Here is a 15,100-nt window from a genome sequence, read left to right on the forward strand (position 1 = left end):
TGAGGGTGGGGAGGCTGGCCAGGTGCACCGGGGAGGAGAGGCAAGGTCTCCTGGCACTGGAACCCACCACCTTAACTTCATCTTGCCTACCCCGTTATAAGGAGAAGCCACTGACTCTTAGTTCGAATACACCAGAGGATGCCCCAATTAATCTCAAAATTTTCAAATCGTGGAAATACTCTGTTGACAAATACTCTGTTGAATTTCCATTTTCCTTAATGGAATCTCCTTTTTCTGTGCATCCTACTCACCCAGGCTCAGAACCTCTGTCATCGTTGTGACCTCCATGTCACACTTTATGCAGCAGAAACAACTCCCCACCAAGCCCTGTCCCTTCTGCAATATACATTGTGCTTGGTTTCAAAGCTTAGGGAAAGGCGTGGATCAGAAAAACTGTGTATTGCGGTGGTTTTTCCTACATGAGTTTTCTTTCTCTACGAAAACCTACATGATGTTAATTACTAACATCATAGCATTTTAGGGAAAACTCGTCTTGATCATTGCAGTCGCCTCCGGACTAGTCCCTACAGCATCAGTCCTTCCCCTGCTCCCTGCTCATCTTTGCAAATGACGTCATCCTTGAGTCCCTCTCTAGTCAGCGTTCCTCAGACACCTTCTAGCAGTTCACCATTTCAATGGGTTAGTACATATCCGCAGTTTTACAATGGCGATGTCCTATCAGTCATCCCCACCCTGCTCACTTCCCCATTTCCGTTTCTCTGCAGCATCACTACAAGAATTCAGATTACAAGATCTATTTTATCATCTGTCTGTCTCTCCTCTCGAGAGAGCAGGGATTTTTATTAATTCTGGACACTGGCATATTGCCAGAACAGAGAACAGGGCTGGGCACTTGGAAGTGTTCTATAAATGTTCATTTGTTGAATAGAGCACCCCACAGAACAAACACTCAACAAATGTTACATGTGGGTTTACAGTTACTGATGGTACACCATCACCTCTAATACTGCCATCAGCCCCACTGCCAACGCCATAAGATAAAATCTCAAATATTTAATTTGCCACACAGCCCCCCACAGCCTGGCAACGGTCCACCTTGCCAGCACTTGTGTTACTCCCAACGGAACGCTCCTGATGGACACAAGTATGTATTGGCTCCTGATGGACACAGGTATGTATTGGCATGGCAGCCTGAGCCTGCCTTGATTGGCATCTTGGCTCTTACCCATACGCGCAAATCCTGTGTACCCTCCAAACCCTAACTCACACCCCATCTTGCCTGATCCCCTCAGAACACATCCTTCTCTTCCTCTGACTGCTTCTCTCTATAATCAGTTTGGAACTTAGGCGCAAGCCCCAAGACATCTCTTATAGTACTATTTGATATTGTTACCTAACTCTTCAATTGCCTGTCTGAGACTGTGTGTAGAGCTCTCCTTGCTAGACTAGAAACTCCTTGAGGGCAGAAAGTCCATATTCTGTCTTTCTGTAGACACCTTGCTTCCACCACCCAAACTCACGCAGAACCACTACCCAGTTACTGAGTCATCAATAAAACACCATTTTCTGAATGAAAGCTGAACTTAGAAATCCCAATCAGAAGCAGTTCTCTAAGTAAGACTAATTACCGGTACTTTTTTAGTTTTTAATAGGTGATCAGTAAATGTTAGTCCCCAAAACCGTTCCAGTTTCAGACCTATCTAGACCGTGAAAACAACCAAAAAGCTCTCATTAACTGGGAGTCTGTGACCATTCAAAGAATTTGGACTGTAAATCTCTCCATTAAAAAAAGAATTTTTCTGAAGTGAAGTAGCAAAGGGCTTTGGGATGAGGAAACCTGGATCCAATCTGTTTCCTCTATTTATTAATAGCCATATAAACATCAGCAAGTTACTCAATTTTTTTTTAAAGATTGTACTTATTTATTTGATGGACAGATCACAAGTAGGCAGAGAGGCAGGCAGAGAGAGAAGAGGAAGCAGGCTCCCTGCTGAGCAGAGAGCCCAATGTGGGGCTTGATCCCAGGACCCTGGGATCATGACCTGGGCTGAATCAGGCAGAGGCTTTAACCCACTGAGCCTCCCAGGAGCCCCAAGTTACTCAATTTTTAAACTTCATTTTCACTTTACTCATCTATAAAATGTAAATAATATTCCTCCTTCAAGGGTTGCTGTGAGGATTAAACGAAATAGCATCTGTTGAATGCTCCTCCCAAAACAAGTAAACAATGTGTTACTTCCCGTTTTCCCTCCCTGTCCCCTAAAACAAGGAGGGCCAGATTATAGTGACATTATCATACTTAAGCAAAGAATACGTCCTGCAACCTTTGGCACAAACAAAATTGTTAAATAAAAATTGCTAAGGAGTCTTCCTGAGTGTGGATTCCACTCACAACTAAAGCCACTCCAATTTCCACAGTACCCCAGATAACTTCTAATGAACCCCCTCATCTCCACCTCAATTCTTACCCTCCGTGTGCTTTACTGAAATCTAAGTGGCCCCGACTGCAGACCTTTCCCCAGCTCACACGGGGCTCCCCCCAATTAACCTGCTAAACCGCTTTACTGGACTTAACAGAACACACTGGCATATTTGGCAGGAAAATGAGCTCTGTGTTTGCAGATATTTCTTTTTCACTTGGCCTTGGCTCTTCTTGGATTCTGTCACCAAGCAAGTAAGAAATGAAGAATCCGATTTTTCGGCTTCAAGATGTGTTAGACGAAAGGGCAGAAGAGGCAGGGGAGCAAGGAGGGGGCACTCAGCAGTCACTCACGTCCTTTGTTCCCCCAGCAGCTCGCAGAGCTAGAAGGGCGCCTCTCACCAGTTTCTTTGCCTTGAGAACCACGTTCCAAACCTACCTCTGGGCCAAAGTGTATTCAGTTACTTATCCAAGCTGGCGTGCTCTCTCTCTCACTCACTCTCTCTCTCTCTCTCTCACTCACTGCCTCTTGGATGCCTCCCCAACCAGCATCATGCTGAGCAGGAAAAGGACTCATGACAGGCAGATTAGGGTTTTCAAGCAGCCCCAGGAGGAGGAAGTTACTTGTTCCCACGGGCCTGGGTTTTTCTTTTTGTGGGTGTGTTTTCTCTTTCTGAAACCAGGAAGCTAAATTTGCCTAATGGTTAAACCCAAAAGGATTACAGATTCTTTCTTCAAGAACCCTCAGAAGCCTGTTGTCCATCCCTGGGTGTTAAAAGCAGTCCATTTCCAAATCACCCAGGCAGAGGCGAGGCTGGCTGTCTAGGCTCTCCAGTGAAGTCTCCTCTATTCCGTTATTTTTATGACAAGCACTATATCAACAGACCATTCGTATTCATGTTTCCCATTCTCCTCACCAAACACTACACAACATCTCGATTTCCTAAAAAAGATAAAATTCAAAATTTCATCCTCCCCACCCCACCCCCACGACTTACTTCTCTTCTCTGAACTAAACTACTTTTAGGTTCAGGCTCTCCCTCACTCACATTCTTCCCATTTCCGTTAATGAGCCTTGAACGCCCAGCATGTTCTGCTTTTCTTGCAATAATTGAGATCCTCTTTCTCGCCCAGCATCTTTACTAAAGATGTGTTCTCCCTTGACAACGTATCCCAACAATCAGCCGTCGTCCTGTCAGAGATGGGTCATGGGGGGATGTGTGAACCTCCAGACGGGTGGAGGATCCTCACCACCGCCCCTGTCTCGTCCCACAGGGGAACGCAGGACAGAGGCCCTCAGGATCTCGGCACTCTCAGCGTAATGGTCACCTTTGTCCAAGAACTGTGGGTACAGGCTGAGCTTGGATCCCAAGCTACTGGTCGATCTTAGGACGTTCTTCAACCCCTCGGTCTCCATTCAGTCATTTGGAAAATGAGAATGTTGCCACTGTAGTAAGGCCACTGTGAAGGACCACCTAGCAGGCACTCAGGAGGAGAGGGCTCTTGTCAAGTTCATTCCTTGGTGGTTATATACAAGTAACTCCCTCACTATTCCTTAATGATCCTTAATTCTTTTAAGCATATTTTCAGCAGCAGTGGTTAGGGCAACAAAGACAGGTTAGAGCACTCTGTCTTTGGTCTAGAAATGCATTAAGGCCACGATTCTTATTAACCTTGTCTGCACCTTAGAACACAATGTGGGGGCTTTAAAAAATAAGTGCCCAGATCAGGTATGTCAGAATCTTTGGGGGTTAGGCCTGGGCATCAGTATCTGAAAATCTCCAAAGGCAGACATGTAAATGGAAGACTGGTAGGTGATGGTACATACAGTGAAGAAAAGACAGGGTCACAGGAGAGGGAGAGTTGGGAGGGTTGGTCAGCAAGGCCCGTGTGAGCAGACCACGCTGAAGGTGAGGCCAGCCTTGCGAAGTCTTACATCTGGATCAGAGGCAGGGGAGTGGCCAGGGAGCAGGGCTGAGGCAGCAGCAGCAGGAGATCCATGAGCTGCACTGTCCAGAGGCCACCCAGGTTCCTTCCCACTGCAGCTCTGTTTGCTCAGCGTTTCCTTCGGTTCGGGGCAATTCTGGACAATGTCTCGCAGCTTCCTTCCAATAATTCCCCATTTCTGCTTAAGCCAGCCAAAGGAGGTCTCCATGGAAACCCAACAAACTTCTACCAAGACAAAGGTTATTCAGTTTAAGTCACTCTTTTTTATGTAACCATCTCTGACAAACATGGAACTTCAAGATATTTGGGAGGAATCTCCTTAAAGTCTCTATCACTGAGCATCTCAAATATATTCCTTAACTGTTTCTGGACCTACACCATCTCCTCATTGGTAAAACACATCGGTCAAACAAAATAGCCATCTCTTCCAGCTCGAGTTTTACCCATCCATGAATCTGGTATCTTTTTTATTTGTTGAACATAGAAGAGAGACACTGGAGGCATAAATATTGTAAGACATGGCCATCTCCTAGGAGTCGAGTACATCTTCATATTAATGGAAGGTAATTACCCAGTGCGTGCATATTTAGGATAATTTGAAAGCCTTCTCTCTGATATAACACACACACATGCCTGCACACACACCGCCTGAGGCCGCATTTAATCATTCTGCACAGTCTCCAGAAGGGTCACTATACCCACATTCCTAGGATAGAGCCAGAGAGAGGTCAGTCCGTGCTCTTCTCTCAGGGGTGGGGCATTGGGAAATTCAGCACATGATGAGAGATTTATATCTTCCTTCACATCTGGTGCTCAGGAATCATCATCAAAGACAGGATACCCATCCAGAACAATTGTTCCAGGGTAAGAGTCTACATCATTGCCCTGTGATGTAAATACAGGTCTCCACTGCTCTGTGATCTACATTTTGCCTACATCCTTCCACACTGGCCTTATGTTTGGAAATCAGGTCTTATGTTTGGAGATCTTATGTTTGGAAATCCAATTCACCCAAAGTAATCTGACGAAGTCTAGAAGAAATAGATTTAACCTTAGAAGCACTATTTTTAAATGAAATAGGACTGTTTAATAGTATACATGGGAAACATAGCCTCATCAGCTGCAATTTATTGAAATTAAAAGCACACTAATGTTCAACACACCCAATATTTCTCTCCAACATTTTCCCTTTCTGCCCTCAAAAACCAAAATAAAATAATTATTTAAAACCAGTACTTCTTTAACCAATGATCGACTCAATAAAATCTTCTCTCAAGACTTAGCTAACAAATGGGACTATCACAGAAATAATTTACATAAAATAGAATTACCAAATTGATTTGCTCAAAGTGTTATGTTTTCCTGAACCTAAAATACTGTCGACTTTTACATCATTATATTATGTACTGTTAAAGAAAACAAAATAGGGGGCACCTGAGTCGCTCAATTTGGTAAGCATCTGACTCTTGATTTCGGCTCAGGTCATGATGTCAGGGTTGTAGGATCGAGCCCCGTGTGAGGCTCCACACTTCCTGTAGACTCTGCTTGAGATTCTCTCTCTCCCTCGCCCTCTGCCTCTCCCCCTGCTTGTGTGGTCTCTCTTTCTCTCTCTCTCTCTCTCTCAAAATAAATAAAATCTTAAAAAAAACAAAACAAAACAGAATGGCTACCCTTCAAATTATTAAGATGTCTTTAATTTCAGAGGTATTAAAATGTAAAAATATGCTTGCCTTAGAGCTTGTGAGATATAGTAAGTACGTTCTTACTGAATATCCACTTATTTTAGAAATCATAATCCACATTCTGCTTTACCCTTACCTTTTTCTGGTAGTGCTGCTTCACATTCTTTTTAAATACAGAGAATTTAATTATTATTAAAGAAATTTTAATAAATTTAAGCGAGAAGGTCTCTTTTTCCCATTTAAGGGTGAAATGAGTAGTATTTCAAAAGCCTGCTGCCTGGTTCATGCAGGGTAATGGTATTATCATCATCTCTAATCCATGAGGAACTTGTTTTCCCATGTAAATATTGCTGCTGACCACACCTGAGAAAAGTTAACATCTACGTAATGCTTGCTAGGTACCTGGTACTGCATCAAGCACTTTACGTGGATTGTTTCACTCAATCCTTAGAACAATCCTGCAGATACTATTATTCATCCCATTTAACAGATGAGAAAGTTGTAGCTCAGAGAGGTAAAGAGACTTTTTCAAGGTGACCGAAACAGTAAGCAATGGAGCCAGAGTTGAGACGTGAGCTGTTAGGTAAGCACCATCTGCTCTCCGGGGTGTACTGCAAAAAAACTCCAAGAGTCCTCACTTCAGTCTACAGAAGTGAGAGCCACTGGGTGCCACCATCCGCCCCAGGATGGCTGCACACTGTGAATGTGGTGTGCCTTGGCCTCTGGGTGCTGCCAGGTAAAGGGTGTTTTAGGGGCTGGAGGGAGCTGTTGGGAGCTGTTGAGACCCAGGGCCCCAGGCCTGTGACTGGCAGAAGTCTGCAGGACAAAGAAGGAGAAATTAGAGAAAACACCCGTGAACTTGAGGGCAGAAATGGGAAGACACCATCCCCCATTTGAGAAATGTTACCAGGCGCCACTTGGTGCTTTATAGAGGAAAAGAGAATCAAAATTCTTGAGCTAAAGAAGACCTCTGAAAGGTCAGTCGAGACCAGCAAGCTCAGGACCTCCTGGGAATGGGCAAAAAATGCAAATACTCTGGCCCAACTGGGACCTTTGGAATCAGACTCTCTGGGTGGAGCCGCAATCTGAGCTGGGAAGCCCCGGTGGCTCAGTCATTAATCTGCCTTTGGCTCGGCTCAGGATCACAGGGCCCAGAGATTGAGCCCCTCATTGAGCCCCATATCAGGCTCCCTGCTCAGTGGGGAGCATGCTTCTCCCTCTCCCACTCCTCTTGCTTGTGCTCCCTCTCTTGCTCTCTGTTAAATAAATAAATAAAATCTAAAAAAAAAAAAAAAGGCCTGAGGACATCTGGAATCACAGAGAGAACGTTCACAGAAGATCCAGCAACGAGCATAAGAGTTATAGCACCCAATTCTAGAATGCCGGAGACTACACAGCCCCAACACAGTGTGACAGAAATTAAATAAGACAGAGACAGAAGGACAGCTAATAGATAGTGCTTTAAGACAAGGTATGGCCTCAGCCATCAACCTGCGGTTAGCCTAAGTATCATAAAGTATAATTTTTTCATCTAATTAACAAACCCATTAGTACTCTCCCACTCTAATTGGACTTTATTAAATTATCCTAATTCAAAGCAGGTGAAATCTCAGGCACACAAGCAGATGGCGGAGAGCCCATGTTAAGTTTAACTGGCCCAGATCCCACTGGAAACAAATCCATTAGCATTGTTCACCTTTTCTGCATTTGTTTGAAACTTGGCTTCGCTGTTCCAAACAAAATGAACAGGGATGGGGGAGTTCACAGAACAGCAACTTCCTGGATCCTTCTTATTTTACCAAGTAGGTCAGTCTACCGGATTTCGTTCTGAAACAGTGGATCCTTGTGTCTGGAACGGGAGACTGAGGCTGACGGGAAGGAGGTACAAGGAACACACTGCCATGATGATTCGCCTGCCTGGATGGCCACCCAAAGTCCTGGCGACCTCCGGGAAAGGTCCCAGAGCTCAGGCCACCCAAAGTCCTGGCGACCTCCGGGAAAGGTCCCAGAGCTCAGGCCACCCAAAGTCCTGGCGACCTCCGGGAAAGGTCCCAGAGCTCAGGCTACTCCTGGGAGTGCATGCAGATGGCTGGAAGGGCGCGGTCTCCCCAGGGCCGGCTGGGGACAGGGGACGGGGCCTGATCCACCCATGCAGTCAGTCCCTCCCTTAACTCCAAGGGAGCGGAGCGCATCTTCCATCAGGGAATCAGAACATTCCCGCCTTTGCCTTTTCACTCTCATCTTAAGAAAACACTTGTACCCAAAAGTTTGGGGTCATCTCAGCATACTTCACGTTAAATACATAAAACGCTTGTGGAGGCAGCAGGGTTGCCTGTGAGCACACACACAGGGTTCCCCCAATCCCGTTAGAATGAGTGCCCGAATCCTGCTGGCTTACTTCAGGACCGCCTCTGACCTCACAGAACTGTACTAGAAACTCTCCGACGCGGCTTTCCTTCCTCCTGCGTTCCCGTTCCTGTTCTCCCCAGTGTCCCCTACACACACGCACACGCACACGCACACACTCCGTCACCACCACCTTCCATTCCCCACACTACACGCTCCTGGGCTGCCCCAAGCATCTTTCCAAAAACAACTACAATTCTTTCCCTCCCCTCTGCCTCCTCGTTCCGCAGAGCCTGGCAAGAAGCTCCTTCCACAGTGACCTACTTTCCTGGTTTTACAGGCCACTCTTCCCCTTCCCATCGATCCTACACACCAGCCACCTCCAGGACCCTGCAGCCTTTCATCCCTTGTCCACCTCCTCTTCCTCCTCCATGCCTGGGCACCTGCCCCCACCCCTGCAATACCCCACTCTACAAGCAGCCTCCTTCTTGTTACCATGCACCCCTCTCAAGCACACGTCCTGCGGGAAACACTGACCTCCACCTTTAGGCCGAAGGGCACCTCCGTCCTTCCCTCTCCCCAGCCGTCTCGGGCCCAGCCCTCACTTCACTGTTCAGTCCACCGGAGTGTCCTCAGTGCCCAAGATGCTGTCAAGTCCATGAGAAGACACGGATAAACTTGGCTGAACCCTGTAACTAATGAAATCATTTGAGTCCAATTATTTCTCCTCCAGCCTCTCCAAAGGCTTCCCCACTCATACCTCTACCCTAGCTGGAATCTAACTGTGACACCGTAATCCCCTCATGCAAGCCAGTGCATTCCAGACCTGCCTGTTCACAGGAATGACCCGCACGTTGGTGAGAAAGATTCTTGGGCCCTGCACTCGACAGACCATGGAAGTAGCATCCGTATGGGAGTTGAGGGCATAGGTAGCAAACAATACAGGTAATTCTTACAGTGATTTGACTTAGGTGATACTGAGTCCCCTACAAAATGTGAGATTCTTTGGAAAGAGAATGACATAGTAAACTTCATTAACTCTTTGTACTTTAATGTGAATTTTTGGTAAAATTCCTACCTAAAAGATTTAAATAGAAGGGGTAGAGGGGAAAAAAAAGAGAGACAGAGAGAGAAAAGAATGGGTAGGAAAAACAGAAAAAGTCATGGAATACATCCAATTTTGGTTTATAACATTCTCTGGGGGTGTCTGGGTGGCTCAGTCGGTTAAGTCTCTGCTTTCAGCTCAGGTCATGATCCTGGGGTCTTGGCATGGGACCAGGCTTTGGACTCCCTGCTCAGCAGGGAGTCTGCTTGAGGCTCCCACTCTGCTCAAATAAATAAAGAAAAAATCTTAAAAAACAAACAAACAAACAAACAAAAAAAACATTCTCTGGATCCGAAGCCATCTTACATCCAAATCCTCTCTAATCAAAATGCTTATATGCTAAAGTGCTATTATACTATAAAGAAAAAAGTCAAGGGATGCCTGGGTGGCTCAGTGGATTAGGTCTCTGCCTTCGGCTCAGGTCATGGTCCCAGGTCCTGGGATCGAGCCCCACACAGAAAAAAATAATAATTGTAATAATAAAGTCAAGGTGAATAAACTTTTTACAAGGGACACCTTAAAGGAAATTATAATATTTATAGTCCATTTTTTCAAAAGATATTTTTTATCAGGAAATTCATTTTTGCAGCTGTGCTTATAAACTCTTGCTTTTTACTCCAAATGAAAGAATTTCCTATTTGAGCTACAGTTTCAGAAAGCACTTAAGTGCAACCATGGTCGGGTCTAGTTGTAATGCTGGATTTTGTAAATGTTGTAACTCAGACACTTTGAGCCTGGTTTATCTTCTCTTTCACCGCCCTCATAACCTCTTTGTTGCAAAAATCATTTTCCTTCACTAAGCCTATCAAGGTATCCCTAAAGGTACATGACAAAAGAGGCACACAGAAATCTGTTACACAATGAAACAGAAATATACTTTAGGCTCCTATGAAGTGCACTGACTTTTCCCATTTTGGGGTTCATTTAGAAAGTGGCTTGTGCCCGTCATGCTATTCTCTGAATAGAAATAGATGGGGAAAGGGAAGAGAAAATGCTGGAGGAGATGAGGACGGACGGGGAACAAATCACAATGACATTCAGCTCACTCAGAATCAGGCTTCTGTGTCTCCACTTCCTGTTTGCTATACCCTTAAATAAGACATGTCCTCATCACACACACACAAGACCACTCCCACCATCTCCATCTCAGTGAAGGGCACCCTCAACTCTTGAGGATGAAAACCAACTCACCCTGATTCTTCTTTTTCTCAGTCCCCAAACCCAACTCAGCCGCAAGGTTTTGTCATCGACAAGCATAAACTGTCCCCAGTCTGACCCTCCTCAGCTCCAAGGGCACAGGTGCCCCAACCACCAGATAAAACACAAGACACCCAGTGACATCGGAATTTCACAGATACGGTAATTCATTTTTGCACGGGACACACTTACACTAAAAAATGATTCATCGTTTACCTGATAAGTAAATTGAATCTTACATCCTGTATTTTCTTACATCCTGTATTTTTCTTTGCTCAATCACCCAGCCTTGTCTGCCCCTGTATTCCCCACATAGCCAAATCTTTACAGATTAAAACCCTCCCACAGCTTTCTTCAGAATTTAGAATAAAAACTAAGTTCTTTACCCAAGTCTTGAAGGCCTGTGATCAGAGAATGTGGGAGTACTTGGAGAGGGCCCTCTGCTTGCCTCTCCAAAGTCTCCCATGCCCTGGCTTCAGCCATAAGAGATGTCCTTCTTCCCTGGAGACACTCAAGTTCATCCCCACCTCAGGACCTTTGCACTTGCCATCCCCTTTCTCTAAAATCCTCTTCCTCTCCTTGTCTTCCACATCATGCAGATCACAACTCAAAAGAGATCCTCCCCCACCAACCTAGCTAAACTAGTGCCCTTCTCAACATGCTCTCTGTCACATTACCCAGTCTTACTTTCCTCAGAGCCCCTTCATCCAGCTTGAAAGCATTTATTAGCATACTGTCTTTCCATCCTATTGGCAATGTATGCATCATTAGAGCAGAACCCTCTGTCTTTTGTTCACTGTCTCCAGAACTGAACCTGGCATTTAACAATCTCTCTTTATGTATTTGCTGATGAATAAATAAATGAGTTGAATAAATGAGATGAAATAAATGAGGTGAATAAATAAATGAAACAAATTTCCTTAAATTCCAAATGGTCTTCACTTTCACATGTTCAACGTCTATGGTAAAATGGTGGCATCCCTGAATGACCTTTCCTGCACCAAATGCAGACTTTCTCCTAACAGCCAGCAAATACGCCTTTCCAACGATTGCACGGTGGTGCTGCCCACCGGTCCAAGTTCAGAGTCATCAGGAGCAGTGTCTTACTCAGTACACGATGATAGTGGAGGGTTTCATTATATTTTAAATCTGTAATTCAAAAAATTTAGGAGCAAGCCAAAAGACCCAAGTGTTGATATGAATGCTATAAAAAGCAGAGATGCCATAAGCCTAATTCAAAGGTAACAAGATGAAAATCACAAGATAGGTTGAAAACAAGGACGCTTTGAGCCCTAAGCAAATCACTTTTTTAAAATCTAAGCTGATAGCCTTATTGTGAAGAAAATGCATAAAATTGGAGATCCAGGATAAAATGCTTAATCTATATTGAAAATTATATCCAAACGGGAATGCACAATTAGAAATGGTACAAATTGTTCAGCTGCCTGGAGATGGAAGCCCTTATCACGTTTAACCCTATTTTTGGCTTTTAGGCTCAGAAGAGGGAGAAGGGGCTGCCAGTAGACCATCTGTGGCACAGCCCAAGAGAACCATGGCCGTGGCCTTAAACAGCATCGTATGGTTACCCTCCACGAGTTTATGCTCCTCCTTATTCCTGGGAAATCGTGGAGTTTCTAAAGAAGAAAAACCTTAAGTTTTAGTTTCAACCCTTCTGAGCTGTTAGGATAAAATATTTTCAGTGGTCGCTCAGGCTCTTTGGTGTTGTTTAGATAGATGATTTGGAGGCAGGACAGGAAACCACAGGGCACAGGAGAAAGGGAAGTTCCTAAGTCATGGTGTTGGGTGTGGGAGTCCAGAAGCAGACTCCGGCAAGAAGGAAGAAAAGAGATAAAACACGCATGTTAAACAGAATCAAGCAGTTCCAGGAAGTCCTACTAAATATTCCCCATTTCAAAATTCTAAGTTCTCACAGTTTCTTTAACCATTTTACAGAGGGAGTTGTGAAAAATACAGACTCATATTTTCTTTAAGACGAGCGTGGAGAGGGCACCTGTGTGGCTCAGTCGGTTAAGCGTCTGCCTTTGGCTCGGGTCAGGATCTCAGGCGCTGGGATCAAAGCCCTGCGTTGGGCTCCCTGCTCAGCAGGGAACCCGTTTCTCCCTCGCCCTCTGCCTGCCACTCCACCTGCTTGTGCTCTCTCTCTCTCTCTCTCTCTCTCTCTGCCTGTCAAATAAGTAAATAAAATCTTAAAAAGAAGAAGAGCATGGAAGTGTACCAAGCCAAAATCTGACATTGGCACCATTTGGCATTCAGCACACTTTCACGAAAACCTCACTTACATGGATGCTGGGGAAAAGAGGATGAGTAAGACACTCTCCACCCTCGGGAATTCAGGGACCAGCAGGAGAAACAGGCAAATCAATGCTAATGCTGGTAAAATATGACAGATACCACAGCAGACATACGCTCAACATGCTTTGGGGCCACAGACAAAAGTAGCGTCAGGGTTGGCTTCACCCATGCACCAGGTTAATACCTCAGTTAGAGCTTAACTGGACCTAACCACATGATGTTATCTTCAGTTTGCTTTTCTTATTGAAGCAAAATGTATTCATATCATGTTCTGGAGATGAACGGTGGTGATGGCTGCCCAAGAGTATGAATGTACTTAATGCCACAGCACACTTAAAAATGGATACAATGCTAAATGTTGCATTATGTATATTCTACCACAATTGTAAAAAATCAAGAAAAATAAATTCTGATAATCCACCCAAACAAGTATGTATATCTAATGAAATGCACAGTTCTTCAATGCTATCTGAGATTGATATCGGTGTATGTCCACATCCACCTACCCAGCTTCCAAAACAAGATACAAAACATTCCTGTCACCTCGGACAGTCCCCTCTGTCCTTTCCCAAGTCACACTCTCCCTGGGAGCACTTCTCTTGAACTTCACGCAAATGCAATCATCCAGGATGTGCATTTCTTTTCCTTAACATGTTTGTGAGCCTCCCCCAGTTCTTGCATGTGTCGGTATCTCTTTTTTTTTTTTGTCTCGTCGTACTCCATGTTATGAGTCTGCAAACCAAATGTATTGAACCGCTCTTCTGATGATGGGTATTCAAGACATTTCTAGGGTTTTTGGTTCTTTTAGACTTATTATGAAAAAGGGTGCTACATACATCTTTGCACATGTCATTTTGCGGATGTATGTTTTCATTCCTCCTGCATAAATACCTAGGCGTGGAGATGTTGGATTGTGAGGCAGATGGATGTTGAATTTTATATGAAGCTGCCAAAGGGTGTCTGGCAGGAGCTGTCCCATTTTTTACTCTTGTGTCCCTACATCCTTGCTAGCATTTTGGGATGATTTTTTTTTTTTTTTTTAATGGACACTGATGACTCACTGAACCACCATGAATGCTGTAGAAAGAGGAAAGTAACCCCTCTTGGACAGGGTTACTGGTTTCCCAGAGGGCTGTTCCTTCTCTCTCAGGCAGGAGGTTTCTTACCACAGCTCAGCTGGAGATTAAATAGGATTTATTTCATTCCTTACTTTTTCAACAAAGCGCATTCATATACTCTTTCAGAATGAATCCTGAGGGCGCCTGGGTGGCTCAGTTGGTAGGGTGTCTGCCTTCAGCTCAGGTCATGATCCCGGGGTCCTGGGACTGAGTCCCACATCAGGCTTCCTGCTCATCACAGAGTCTGTTTCTCCCTCTACCCCTCCCCCCATCATGCTCACTCTCTATCTCTCTCTCTCTCTCTCAAATAAATAAATAAAATCTTAAAATAAAAACAGAAACGAATCTTGATCATGAATTCTAACATCTGACAAAAGAGTAGCTCTGAGATGGGGTAAGGTGCCCTGGGTTCACAGGGCAGACCTTGTCATCCCATGCCTCTGACTAAACAGGTTCCCTATTTCTGAGCCCAACAGTCAACCTGTTGCACGTTGAAAGAGAAGAAAAAAAAAATCCTACTGAATGATGATTTCTGATGGAACTATGCTATTGTAGTTTCCTACACATACTCCCTTCTCACTCATGGGTCACTTTGACAGAAGTCAAGACCAGTGAACAACCTTCAGGACTGCTGGAGCCATGTCCTGAAGGAAAAGGGAGTGAGCCCCTTGCACATGGGAGACACTCCATGCCTGAATGTGAGGTCCCTGAGTGACGGAAGCTCTGTGGACCCCATACACCTTAAAACACAGCCAAGACAAAGCTGTTTTGGTGAATGAGACTGTCCCAGCATGGTATGTCCCTGTACCATTCCAGATGCTTCTAAGTGTGTGGGGGAGATAGTGGAACAAGCACTCTGAACCCTGGAAACTGTCCACCCTCCTAATTCGTGCCCACTGCAGTTACTTTCTGCGAAGGGGGAACTCCTAGCTAGGCAGCTTCCCTGGGCATGTCTCCACACTGCAGGACATAAGTCATTCGTCTGGAAAATGACCAGGTATTAACAGTTCCA

General features: G+C 44.9%; 1 protein-coding gene across 4 annotated transcripts in view; it reads right to left on the reverse strand.

Annotated features, from left to right (window-relative positions):
* Positions 1-15,100, reverse strand: part of LYN (LYN proto-oncogene, Src family tyrosine kinase) — a 118,202-nt gene that overhangs the window by 82,174 nt on the left and 20,928 nt on the right. Inside the window, exon 1 of one of the 4 annotated variants that reach the window (XM_082719205.1) lies at positions 2,820-2,993. The exons of 2 other annotated variants lie outside the window; for them this stretch is intronic. The gene's annotated coding sequence lies outside the window, so the exon portion shown is untranslated. Of the gene's footprint in view, positions 1-2,819; positions 2,994-15,100 lie in introns of those variants that run through there. One more of the 4 variants, XM_082719202.1, reaches the window with a different exon arrangement.

This window comes from Mustela nivalis (genome assembly GCF_964662115.1).
Source record: "Mustela nivalis genome assembly, chromosome: 2".
NCBI lineage: Eukaryota > Metazoa > Chordata > Mammalia > Carnivora > Mustelidae > Mustela > Mustela nivalis.